The sequence below is a fragment of the Anabrus simplex genome, chromosome 10 (assembly GCF_040414725.1).
Source record: "Anabrus simplex isolate iqAnaSimp1 chromosome 10, ASM4041472v1, whole genome shotgun sequence".
NCBI lineage: Eukaryota > Metazoa > Arthropoda > Insecta > Orthoptera > Tettigoniidae > Anabrus > Anabrus simplex.
Window position 1 is genome coordinate 2,367,522 of NC_090274.1, and position 14,175 is coordinate 2,381,696.

The window sequence follows — 14,175 nt, forward strand, 5'->3', positions numbered from 1 at the left end:
TACTCCCTCCCCCCGTGTCGGTATTTGATGTAACAAATTTCTTATTTTGTATTGGCAGCCGTTTTCTTTACTCACAACATGCTGGCTACACAGAGTAAAATTTAAATAGTATTTTTGTTTGTTGTGGAACACAACTGTTGACTGCTACTGGGCTACTCCAAGAGCATTCACAGTGAGTAATTTGCACCTGAATATTTGCTGAAATATTCTCCAGACAGCTAATTGGTCTGAAGACGATGACAGCGATATTACTTAAGTGAGAATGAAGATGGGACTGAGGATCTCAATTGCATGAATGAAGAGTTAACTGATAGTTCCTACTCGGAAAGTGAAGATACTTTTTTCAGGTGAGAATGACTGTTCTACAGACAGTGGGTTAATATCGTTATCAATAGTGAGAAATCATTTATACTCTTAGCTATATCTTTGTCCTATAAGGAGTTCCTCATGGGTTTCAAAATTATTGATCAATACTATTTTTATTGAGTGATAGGTAGCCTATAATATGATATACCAATTATTACACGACCCTTGTAGTTGTAATCCACCTTGTATGTAAGAATGGCAGCCTCCAAATGAGAGAAGCATTTCACTCTCTCTGTCTCTTCTAGGCTCAGGTATGTGACAAAAATGTTTATTCTACAGAGCCACCTCCAGTGACTCGACTGAAAGTAGAACATTGAAAATATTTGCATTTTAACAGTAGATCAGTCAGTTGTTTATTTGTGGGCAAATCATTGAAGGGTTCACAGCTGATAACGTGACGAAGTTGAAATAAGGTCTGTCATTGTTGAGAGATCTCTTTAGTTGATTGTAAGGAATGTAAAAATCTCCAATAATAAACATCATAGATTCCCAGAAACTGGAAATTAAGTTGTGGTCACAAATTAACATTCTAATAATTTTATGTTAGACAAACACCTATATTAATGTCCGGCTCCATGGCTAAATGGTTAGCGTGCTGGCCTTTGGTCACAGGGGCCCCGGGTTCGATTCGCGGCAGGGACGGGAATTTTAACCGTCATTGGTTAATTTCACTGGCACGGGGGTGGGTGTATGTGTTGTCTTCATCATCATTTCATCCTCATCATGACGTGCAGGTCGCCTACAGGTGTCAATTCAAAAGACCTGCACCCGGCGAGCCGAACTTGTCCTTGGACACTCCCGGCACTAAAAGCCGTACGCCATTTAATTTTTACCTACATTGATATCCTCTTTTTACGATTTGTAAGAACAGTCAGGATACTGATTATTCACCTTTCAGATTTGAGTTTGAGGCTGATGATGCGCCCTTAAAATGGGCGAAACATGTCCCTTGTAACTTTTTATGATAATATTTAATTCTTAATTTACTAGATCTCCTTGTATTGAATAGGTGGATATTAAAAATAACACTTGTAACATACTTTGTATTTACGTACATTTCAGTACGGACCTAACATGAGAATTATAACGTGTAAGTGGTATGTTACGAGCTGTCAGTGGAGAGATGGCATCGGAGGACATCAGTAGACGAATAAGTTTGAGTAGGAAAGATCACAATATGAAGATAAAGTTGGAATTCAAGAGGACAAATTGGGGCAAATATTCATTTATAGGAAGGGGAGTTAGGGATTGGAATAACTTACCAAGGGAGATGTTCAATAAATTTCCAGTTTCTTTGCAATCATTTAAGAAAAGGCTAGGAGAACAACACCACCTGGGCGACTGCCCTAAATGCAGATCAGTAGTGACTGATTGATTGAAGACTATAATTTTATTTATAGAGAGTGAGTGTATCTTGGGAATTATGATTTCAAGTAACATAAAATGAAGATATGAATGGCAAACAGCCTTCTGTAGAAATATTCTGAAGTGATTGATTTGCAGACCAGTTCTGGGAAGCTTCTCATACACTCGTGTAATATTGTCACACATTAAACAAACCTGTTATCATAATTTGATCACTCAACAAATTATAATGAAAGCACTGTTTTAGGGTATCACAGGCCTGTCCAAATCATAATTTCAAACAAAAGGGGCTATTTCTAGATAACAGGTATATTTCTGGTTCAAAGAGAAACTAGTTAATTCCTGGTTGTAAAGAAGAAACTTATTTAAGAGAAATATTTAAAGCATTGGGGTTTTTTTTATTTCCCTGTTTGTTTTGCTGGTAGCCCTGCAAATAATAAGGAATTAAGCTTTAAGAAATTTTGATTTGGAAACAGAATAATTTGCTTTTGTTGACAATTTTGAATTAAGTTTCTGTAGTTAAAATCTGGTGGGAAGAAGAACTTATCTCTCTCTGTGCTTTATGCTGACTGGTTTCAGACGTTCTTTTAGTTTTTCTTCCTTCCAGTCCTTCAAGTTCTCTTGATTTGTTTGTTCATTATAATGTGTGAAATGTTCCTACATTGTAATGAAGGTATTCTAGAGAATTTAACATTTTATAGCAGGTATGGACTACTTTCTTGAAGCAGTTTGTAGATACAGAATTTTAAAATGTTCTTAAACTGAAAATATAAATATGTCCGTGGACTGCTTTGGTACAGAAATATATTTGTTATATTCGATCCCCGAAGAAGTGTGAATAAAGTCTTTGGATCCCAAGATAGCGGGCTCAAACCCCGCAGAGGTAGTTGGATTTTAGAAGGGCGGAAAAAAGTCCATTGGACACTCCACGTCATACGATGTCGGCATGTAAAAGATCTCTGGTGACACATTTGGTGTTTACCCGACAAAATTCATTAAATCTCAGTCACAGACGCCCAAGAGAGTTTCGATTTACTCTGCCATCTAGTGGGCCTCGAGTAAAACGGAACGTCGAAATTGACGAGCAGACAGCCAGATGGCATCAAATTGAAATATTTGTACACGGTAGCTGAGGCTGTACGATTATTATTAACTTGTTTTCTTTCTCACTTAGTTCTCTGGTTAGAATTTGTATTATTTTACAGAGGATGTTGTCTCGATCTTATCTCAAGTGTTGATGTTTCCTGGAAAATAGCCTAGAGCGGAGCTTTTAAAAGTAGGAGAGATTAGGATAAAGTTGGAATTCAGGAGGACAAATTGGGGCAGATATATATATATATGTTTTTTTGCTATTTTGCTTTACGTCACACCGAAACAGATAGGTCTTATGGCGACGATAGGGCAAATATTTATTAATAGGACAGGAGTAAGGGATTGGAATAACTTCCTAAGGGAAGTGTTCGAAAAATGTCCAAGTTCTTTAAAAACGTTTAATAAAAGGCTAGGAAATCTTCCACCTGGGTGACAGTCCTAAATGCAGATCATTGATTTGGTTTTGAAGTGATCAACGTAATTCAGTTTACTCATCATCATTTTCCCTTATCCAGCTCCTGTTGGGTCGGGGTATTTATGGCACTTCTCCATCTTCCTCTTCCACGATCTTGTCCCAATCTAAATTTTGTCCTCTTATGCCGCTCTTCACTGATTACAAGTTGTCCATTTCATGACCGTATCGATGTTTAATCAAGAAGTAAGTATAAATAACCACCTAATCGATTAGGTGGTTATTTATACTTACTTCTTGCTCTTCACTGATTCAATCCACCTTGTTCTAGGTCTTTCTTTTGCTCTCTTGCCCTCGCACTTTGCCTCCAGCATCTGTCTTGGAATTCTGTTCTCCTCCGTCCTCTTTACATGTCCAGCCCACCTTAGTTTATTCTTTTTAACTCTCTCACTTAGCTTTTCTACCCTAACTTCCTTCCTGACATCTTCATTTCTCACTCTCTCTTTCCTATGATACTTCTTAGGAATTTCATCTCACTGGCTTTCCTGCTAGTCAAAGTCCAAGTCTCAGCCACATAAGTCAGTATGGGTACGTAGTATATTTTGTACATTATCTCCTTACTTTTCCTTGGTACTTCTTTGCTCCGAACAAGTTTTCTTACACTTCAGTAGAATGCAGTACCCTGCTGTACCCTCCTGCTAATGTCCATGTCCACCCTAGCATTTTGCATTAATTCACTTCCTAGGAATTTAAAGCTGTCCACAGTTTACAGACTCTGACTTCCAATTTTCACAGTGCCCTTTCCTTGCCTTTCCTCTCTCGACGTCACCATAGTCTTGCTTTCTCTGTACTATTTTCATGCCATACGTTCAGTACATCTAGTTGTTGCACACATCATCTGCAGATAGCAGTATCTTCGTCTTGTTTCCTTTACAATTTCATCATGACCATAATGAACACTCCTCTGTCATAGTCCAGTCTTATTCCTAAAAAGACATTCTGTCTTTCCAACTGGGGACAGTAGTCTGCTAACACAGTTGTTACTGTTCTGAGTCTCTTTTTAACCATGGTTTCCCAAACCTTCTCTCTGGATACACTTTCATATGTCTTTTCTATATCTATGAAAGTTATGACCAGATCCTTTCCATATTCCCATTTCTTTTCCATCTGCTGTCTCATGCTGTCCTGTAGATCTTCCACTCCTGAAGCCATATTGTTCCTCATGTAACTCTCCTTCAATCTTTCTTCTCACTCTTCTTTCTAATATCCTTTCCAGTATTTTAACTACCTGCGACATAAGTGTGATTCCTCTATAGTTACTATTTCAGTTTACTCTCGGGTGTCAACTTATCGTGGCGAACAGTATCGCTGGTTTTGTTCTTCAAGTTGTTACGTTGTAGTCCGCCGTGTGACCCTGTTATTATACGAATATCTTGGAAATGTAGATAAGTTTTATATATCTGTTTTGTCCATTACAAAATGGCAGAATTATGAAAGGGATTGGACGATGTTGAATCCAATCCTAACAGGCTACAGATTGTGCATCTGTATTTGGAAAGTATTGCCAACATTCAATTGGATTTGATCGCATGTTTCAGTAAATGTATGTAAAAATTAAATAGGAAATGGGGGATGCTCTACTGAACATTCTGAGATAGGAAACCTAAGATTTAAATATGGCTGTCACTATCACAAATGTCTGGATTATTTACAGCTACATTTTATGTGTATTTTATTTACATTCAGCTTTATATTATGTACAGTAATTTCCAGTGGTGGCTAGTCAAATAGAAAATTAGGTTTTCACAAAATTTCATAGCAATAGGTATAATGTAGTATATTAACTTTTTATAGGCACTATCTGTGCCCTTTTGGCAGCCTCCAAATGGGGAGAGCAGAAGTAAATACATTTCTATTATAACATATTAAGTAAAATACTTGTCACTCACCTAACTGCGCTGTTGGCATGTAAATATTGAATCTATCCAGTTCATGATTGCCTTGATTGATCAAAACAAATAAGTTTATATGAAAACTCAATTGACTGACACGATTGTACTTTTTCTAAGCCAGTACATACACAATGACTCGCTACACAGTAACTCAAGCTCAATGACGGGAGACTGAAGTCTTAAGCAAAGAAGTACAAGTTGGTAAAGGATCTGTAAAGATGGTTTGGTTCCTAGAGTTCTGAAGAAAGAGTGCATTGGATGTGTGCACTTTTACATCTCCGTAAGGTATGATGTCACCATGATTCATGAATGCACAAAACCTGTCACAGTGAGGGCACAAGATCAATGTGCACATGCGAGCAATGCTGGAAGTTTGAAGTGTAGAATGCGGCAGATCAGAATTCTAATTAGTAAGTTAGATACAGAGTAGTTAAAGAGTTCCATGGGTCCCAGTTCCATATTCTGGGTGTTCAGGTGCACTTGTGCTCTTGTACACGAGCTGCTGCTGGTTATTTGTGTACAGTACCATATCGTTGACAAACGTGAGTCAACGTACCATCAGTTGCTCAAAACGACTGCCACTAACCTCAGTACAAGCATGACATTGACATACAAGATTCTTCTGCACCCTTTTGGGTGTGTTTTGAATCACATCACAGGCGACTACAATCCTTGTAACTAATTCCATGTCTGTGTGTGCTGGTGTTTTTTACACATAAATCATTTTAGATATCACCAAATGAAGGGTAGTGGAGTCCTCCTTAATAAGAATGGTGACATCTTAGCGAGCACAGAAGAGAAACTTAAGGAATGGATGGAATATGTACAAAATCTCTTCTTGGATCGCAGAAATGTGGATCATGGTGTTTGGGCAGACGATGGTGTGGAAATCACACGTGCAGAAGTAGAATATGCCATAAGAACAGCGAAGAATGGGAAGGCTCCAGGCCCTGATGAGATGTATGCCGAGATACTGAAACTCCTTGAGAAAGAAAAATCCCTTTCATTATTAGTTGACCTATTCAACAGTATCCACCGCAGTGGAACCATTCCTCGAGACTGGCTCAAATCGACTTTCGTAATATTGCCTAAGAGAGCCAATGCAAAATTCTGCAATGAATATAGAACAATTAGTTTGATGAGCCACGTTCTGAAAGTATTCCTAAAAGTCTTGCATGCGAGAATTTATCATAAATGTGAGGAGAATATCGGAACCTCGCAGTTTGGCTTCAGGCATGGTTTTGGTACTAGAGAGGCATTATTCAGTCTGCAGGTATTAGTCCAACGGTGCCGAGATGTCAATGTCGATGTTTTTGCTTGTTTCATCGATTACGAAAAGGCTTTCGATACAGTCCGCCATGATGAACTTATGAACATTCTTCGGGAATTAGGACTTGATGGACGGGACATTCGTATTATTGGTAATCTCTACTGGAACCAGTGTGCTGGCATAAGAGTTGATGGTCGTGTCTCGGAAGAAGTCTCAATTATGAAAGGAGTTCGCCAAGGCTGTATTCTTTCCCCCATGCTTTTCAACATCTATTCAGAAAAGATTTTTCGAGATGCTCTTTACGGAAAGACTCAAGGAATTGTGGTTAATGGTTTCATCATAAATAACATCAGGTACGCCGATGACACTGTGCTACTTGCAACCAATCTCCAGGATCTACAGGAACTACTTAATGCTGTCACTGAAGCCAGCAGCGCAATGGGCTTGAAGCTTAATGTAGAGAAGACCAAGTGGATGGTTATAAGTAGGAATGAGGATGGCATTCGAGGTAATCTCACAACAGCGAAGGAACAGATCGCGAGAGTGGCAACATTTAAATACCTGGGATGTCACATCAATGATGACTGGGACCTTACTCACGAGATCCGATGCAGAATTGAGCAGGCCAGAACTTCTTTTCAGAGACTTAGGAAACTTTTGACAAGCCGTGACCTTTCCATTTCACTACGGACACGACTACTCCGGTGCTACGTTTTCAGCATTCTGTTGTACGGCGTTGAGGCATGGACACTAACTGAGACCATGTGCAAGAGATTGCAAGCATTTGAAATGTGGACGTACCGAAGGATGCTTAAGATACCTTGGACAGCTAAAATGACCAATATAGACGTTTTGCACCGTATGAACAAAGAACCAGAAATTCTCACTACCATCAAGAGAAGGAAACTAGAATACTTTGGTCATATGATGCGGAACTCTAAATACCACCTTCTGCAAGTAATACTCCAAGGGAAAATTAATGGAAAGCGTGGTCCGGGGAGAAGTAGGACATCATGGCTCGGCAACTTGAGCCAGTGGTTTGGGGTGACAAAGCTTACTCTGTTCAGAACAGCTATGAACAAACAACAGATCATGCTGATGATCGCCAACGTTCTGCGAGGACATGGCACATGAAGAAGAAGAAGAAATGATCGAGTGGTTTCAAGTTGGGTGACCTCGCTGGCGAAGTAATAGGGCCTCCCCTTCCAATCCAGCAACCAGGAGATGTAGCATCCAGATCGTTGTGAGTGAGGTCGTGCTGTACCCACATCGTCTCACGAACAGCCAAGTGAACATCTTTCAACAACTCAGGCAAAACCCATTGCGAACCACGGGTAATCATGGCCATTCATATGAGCAGGTTGTTGATTAGCCAAATGAGATGACAGCCCAGATTTTCACAGCAGAATGTACTTGCTGGAGTGACTTGACCGTAGTGGTTTTCTTCATCCCACACATTGCTCTTCCAGGTACTATTACCAGTGACAGTTAACAGCCCAAATTGTAGGGAATCTGGTTGATCATCCTGTCCGTGGATCACTTGCCAGGGCCCATTGTTCGCTACAAAGCTGGGTGTGAGGAGGGTCCTCATATTGGTTGCAACAGACCAGTCACCCGCATTCGTCAATCTTCAGAAATAAACTCTCATCGTGATGGGTGATCCCTGTATAGCCTTTCAGCGATGAGGACATTGCTATGTACTTCCCCATTCACAAGGTGAAACTCTACCAGTACTAGGCCATCGTTTTGTATGACTCTTCATATGGTGTGAAAATATATAAACTATTGATGGATACCAAGTTCTGTCATATGGCAATATTCTCCTGTGAGTGGGGGCGGTAGAATAACACCCACGGTATCTCCTGCGTGTCGTAAGAGGAGACTAATATGAGCCCCAGGGGCTCTGAACTTTGGAGCGTGGATTGGCGAACATGGGGTCCTTAGCTGAGTCCTGGCATTGCTTCTTACTTGCGCCAGGTTCATCACTTTCATCTATCCTGTCCGACCTCCCTTGGTCAATTCTTGTTCTTTTCCGAGCCCAACGGTATTAGAGCACTCGAGGCCTAGGGAGTCTTTCATTTTCACGCCCTTCGTGGCCGCTGTCTTTCTTTGGCCGATACCTTCATTTTCTGAATTGTCGGATCCCCTCCAATCTTTCTCTCTGATTAGTGTTATATAGAGGATGGTTGCCCAGTTGTACTTCCTCTTCAAACAAGAACATAATACATAAATACGATAAGACAGGGCCACCTTGTGGACAGTGCAGTAGGTAGTCTTGAGCTCCCTTCTGAGACAAGAATCTCTCTATCTCAAGTGTTCAGTACAGTAGGGCATCTCCTATTATACAATAATAAGACACCAGTGTTCACAGGGCATGGAATTTGTTGCCAGGATTGTAGTCGCCTGTGATTTGAAAGGCTGCGGCAGTATTTTGTACGTCAATGTCGTGCTTACATTGAAGTTTTGAGGTGCAAACTTTTACCTTAACTCAGGTTTGTCGATGTGGTACTGTACAGTAATAGCCATAAGTTATGTAAATAAAGTACCTCAAATTAGCGTAAAACTAAAAGTCAGCAATCTGGAAAATAGTAACAGACATATTTAAGCTGGTCTCTCAGACCCTAGGTTCTCAAAATGTGTAGTAGAGCATCTCCTATTTTGTGCGCTTGTACTGAAAAAAGTAGTGTATGAATATTGAGTGTGGCAGCTCCTCGCTGTATGGCCAGTGCACATGGGATATTTGAGATCTCGTAGCTGTCATGACATTATCGACAATAACATGTTCATTCCCTGTTACAATTTGAGGATCATGTTTCAATTTTCAAAGTTTGTGTTAAAAAGAAAAAAAAAAGCTATTTATTGCTGAACTTTCACCCTAGTTATTTGAACTCTTAGGGTAGAAAAGCTATAATATAAATTTGAATATAATAGACAGGCCTACCAATTTATGTTGTTGTGTAAGTCAGTGATCAGAAAGTTGTCCATACTTGTCAGAAATTGTTGGGGTTTTTTTTATTATCTAGTAGTATTGCAACTTTTGGAAGTGGTGAGTCATTATTGTTTTAAATGGTACCGATAATCTGAACCTTTTTCATGTTCTTAAGCTCATTAACTAATCTTGATTCAATTTTTGAGAAATTATCATAAAATCTTTAAATTTGATAATACTAATAAAACCAATTGCCAGGAAGCAGTCATTTAAGAGTAGAAGAGACCTACTCTAACAGAGCAGAGTTGGCCGTGCGGTTGTGAGTTCAAATCCAACTGTCAGCCGTCCTTTGTATCCCATTTTCACACCAGCCAAATATACCTTAATTGAGGTCACGGCTGCTAAGTATATTGTGCCAACAAAACCCGTGTGGTCCAACCAGAGAAATAATGGTGACATTTTAAGCTGTGGTAAAATTAGGCGGTTTCATAAATATTTTGCTAGATTATTTCTTCACTAGTGAGCCTCCGTGGCTCAGGCCTCTCACTGCTGGGTTCCACGGTTCAAATCCTGGTCACTCCATGCGAGATTCATGCTGGACAAAGTGGAGGTGGGACAGGTTTTTCTACGGTTTTCACTGTCATCTTTCATTCCATCAGCACTCTCCAATATCATTTTATCTGTCAGTCATTAATCATTGCCCGAGAGGAGTGTGGCAGGCTTCGGCAGCCGGCACAATTCCTGTCCTTGCCACTAAATAGGGGCTTCATTCGTCCCATTCCTGACCAAGTCGAATTACTGGAAACAGGCTATGGATTTTCATTTCTTCACTAGTAGGCAATTTGTGCATTGTATGTATATTTACACTTCCAATTGTTGACAATACTGCTGCATGTAGTGTTTTTAAAATGGAAACAGCTGATCGTTGCGCCTGCAGAAACACCTGTGTGAAGTGTTTTAGTTGAGATAACTAAACCCTACTGGCCAAATCTCCAAGGTTAAATATTATAAGAGTTGCCTCAAAGAATTCTCAGACATCACACAGTGAATCTTCATGACCGCATTGTAATCCCACGACCGACGCGAAATCAGGAGGTTGTGGGTTCGGATCCCGCTGGTGTCTGGTTGGCCATATTTTGTTGTGTACTGAACATCTCTTCAACACGTACTACATGTACGTAACACAACCTAATAGGCTGAAAGTCAATTTCTATCACACAGTGGTTTCTACAGGTGCTTCGATATTTATGAAGTACTGCTATTGCACAAGCGGGGGAGTGAAAATTCTCTCTACTTGTGCAATAGCAGTATTGTATTATGTGCTCAGTAATATTAATTTTTCTGTAATTTTTTTTTTCTTGAACAGGAAAGTCCGTGATTCATAAAAGTTTCAACGCTGAACCTGGACACTTGAAATGAGGTGTTGGACTTAGGGTATATTTTAAAGCTGTTTTTCTGCTCAAAATGAGCAAATTTTGCTAGATTTTTCAATTATTTTTTAATTTTTTCATAAATTGAGCAAAAAAATTAAGTCCAAAATGCATTTTTATAATTATTTATATTTTCAATGTAAATGAAAAAACTAAGTCAGAAAAAAAAAAACTAAGTCCAAACTTTTGTAAATTTTGTTCATTCAGAATGAAAACCTAACAATGTTAAAAGCAAAATTGTTTATTTACAGGAAAAGGAAAATACAAGGAATGTATATTAACAAGTCATCTGTTTTTTCCATCCTTTATTACATAGTTTTCTCAACATTACAATAATAATACAATTAATTATCAAGGCTGAGGAAAGATTACAACTCTTTGTTTTAGTTTACATTAAACATTGTTTATTTTCTGTAAATTTACAGATAAAGATTGCACTATAAAACAAAGTTGCAAACTTTAGATTACAAACATGTGACAGTATTTACATAAACATCTGACCAGTACAAACAAGTGCCACATTTGCAACCCTGGCATTATGAAGCTAAAACATATTTGAAGATATTTTTACAAACAGCTATAAATTGCATTATACAGGGTTGTGGAACTAAGTTGTTCACCTGAAATAACTCCTGAATAGTCAGAACAATTTATTTTTTGTTTGACATTCAGTAATGATACCAAGGGGCTCACAATCAGATTTACAGTACTCATGGTGTCAACATTTTTAGAAGTAATGGTACCAACAGTTTTCTTAAATGAAATTACACTAAGTTTAAGGCTGTATAGAAAACAAACATTACAAATCCTGCACCTTGACTATTTTGAAAAATCAGACAAGTACTTAGAAAATAAGATATATTCAAACATGCTTCTTTTACCAGCTTGAATACATTCAATTTTCAACAAGCACTTGTTCAATATTCAAAATAATCACAGTGCTGAATTTATGTTTGTAAGTTTAAGACTATGCATAGAAAAGAGGATATTTCCATTTAAAAACACAAAGTACCATTAGATATAACACTGATCACATGCCCCTGAAAGTGAAAACAATGTCAATATCTTTAACAATGCTCTGTATTCTGAACTTTAAAAAGATGCCAAATATGTAATTGATCAATTTCCAGTTATATAACCCAATGAAACATTTCCTTGCCAGTTTAAAAGTATAACTAGAAACAATCCAGCAATAAAAACTGCACCCATTAATTATTTTGCATTTAATTGTCAAAAAGTCACAATTTTAAACTAAAAAATTTACTGCAAGTAGTGAATCATAGAAGTCTTTGGGCCAAAAAACCACTCTGTCCCAATGTTAACAGAAAAGCTACATCACATTGTAAAAATCAGTGTCCTTAAACTTTCTGGAAAAACTACTTATTTTCATGAATGCACTATTTTCTTGGCTTGGTGGCTGAATAATTTTCTAACTGCCATAGCAAATCTCCATCTGCTCCAAGCAGTAAGGCAAATACAGCTCTCAGGAACTGCAAACAAAGAGAAAATATTATAATTTAAGAGATTAACTTCCAAATATATTACTTGGTATATAATAATTCAGTGTACATCCAGTCACATCAATTAGAAACAATACTATCAAAGTTCATTTTGACAATAGTGACAAGTCATTAGGGTGACCAGATGCAGTCAGAAAAAAGACAATATATACAGCAAGTTTAAATTTTAATTTTCATATGATCAACAAAATTTATAAATTTCCATATACAGTAAATCCTTACAAAGTTTTAACAATGAAACTAATTTACACACCTTGCTGGTACTTTTCTGAATATTCACTTGCCTTCACAACTTTTGACATGTCTAACACCACATGTAAATTACTTTAGATTATATTAAACTATTAAGAACCTTTTTTTTTTTTAAGTTCTAGTCAGTGGATTGATTTTGGAATTACTATTAACTTTCACTATTGTAAGTTGTATCTGCTGATTTTAAATTCATATTCATTCATTCATGTTTTAAATTCTGATCTGTGAATGAATTTGACTTAAATTGTCATTGCCAGGAACTTAAATATTCCACTTAGAAACAGTTCCAATTATCAGTTCATTATGCTGAGAAATCAAAATAGTCTTTCTACATTTGCATTGTAGCACTGTAGAGAAAAGACATTCTGCAAGTTTTAATAACTGAATTACAATCAACTGACTTGTGAATTGAAATACTTTGCCCAATTCTGACTACAAAGTAGATTATTAAAAATTCAGAGCCATTACTACTCATTCACAAACTGTTTGAAATTGCAGAACTGTTAAAAGATACATCAATTTGAAAGGATTTAGACTTAGCTTGCAAATTCAGAATACATGCACTCCCAATAATTCACGTGCAGATAATTCGCTTTGCTGTTAATTGGCATGTTTCAGAGAGTTATTTTTTAAAGTATTAATTCTTACACCTGCTAATCACACCGAGTAAAATTATCTCTGCCTAGTTTAAAAGAATGTTAATGCAATGCATGGAGACAAAATCATTGATATCTGAGGAGACTGGACTTCGTTTCTCTACAATGTAGCAGTAGGCTTATATGCACACTGCTGCAAACTTGCAAACATTCAAGCATGTTGCTGCATGTTGCTGCACAGCACAGATTACCATAATCTTGGAAGCAGAGGCAATGAAAGAGGAATGCACTCAGAATTTACCCTCCCTTTCCCCACAGCCCAAGGTCACTGAACTGTTCAAGTGAAGGGTAAGTGCACCAGCAGCAAGTGTATTGTAGGCTACTGTACTTAAGTGTGAACAGAGTGCAGAAGTGTTTTCAAAGTTTCAAATCAGTCAGTAGTAAGTTTTCAATATGAGGGGTCAAAAAATGACATATAAAAGGTTAACCATCAGTGAAAAACTGAAAATTATAGAAAGACTGGAGAAAGTTAGCCTGCAAGTTTGGTGTGGGTGAAACAAGTGAGACACATGAAGCAAAAGGAAACCCTCATCAAATTTTCTGCTAATTGTGATAGTTCATCCCAGAAATCAATGAGAACATCAGACTACGCAAATCTAGAAAAAGCCGTGATACCCTGGTTTAATCAAAAACGGGCAGAAGGTATTCCTGTGTCCGGCCCAATGTGTGCTGAGCAAGCAAAACACCAGGCTCGGAGCCTATTCGTAACTCCGTCACTAGAGTCCACAGCAGGCTCACGAGTTCGTTTCAGTTTTCTCGGTTAAGTAGATTGTGTGAGGCATGACCAAGCATAGGCAACCAAGCACACCTAAACTACCACAACACATGCATTAATATTTTCCAGCCACTCAAGTTTTTTTTCCCCACTCTTTTCTTGGCTTTATATTACTGGAGCAAGTCAGCTGTACGAGACAGTATTGTTGACTGTTCT

The 14,175-nt window shown here is 38.1% G+C and overlaps 2 long non-coding RNA genes across 4 annotated transcripts in view; one reads left to right on the forward strand and one right to left on the reverse strand.

Annotated features, from left to right (window-relative positions):
* The window catches only part of LOC136882272 (uncharacterized), a 49,103-nt gene extending 38,015 nt beyond the window's left edge, over positions 1-11,088 (forward strand). For all 3 annotated transcript variants that reach the window (XR_010861128.2, XR_010861126.2, XR_011018750.1), the window contains one exon: positions 10,753-11,088. This is a non-coding gene — a long non-coding RNA (uncharacterized lncRNA). The remainder of the gene's footprint in view (positions 1-10,752) is intronic.
* Positions 11,089-11,614: 526 nt separating this feature from the next.
* LOC136882273 (uncharacterized) overlaps positions 11,615-14,175 on the reverse strand; it is an 89,113-nt gene continuing 86,552 nt past the window's right edge. Inside the window, exon 4 of the long non-coding RNA XR_010861130.2 lies at positions 11,615-12,306. This is a non-coding gene — a long non-coding RNA (uncharacterized lncRNA). The remainder of the gene's footprint in view (positions 12,307-14,175) is intronic.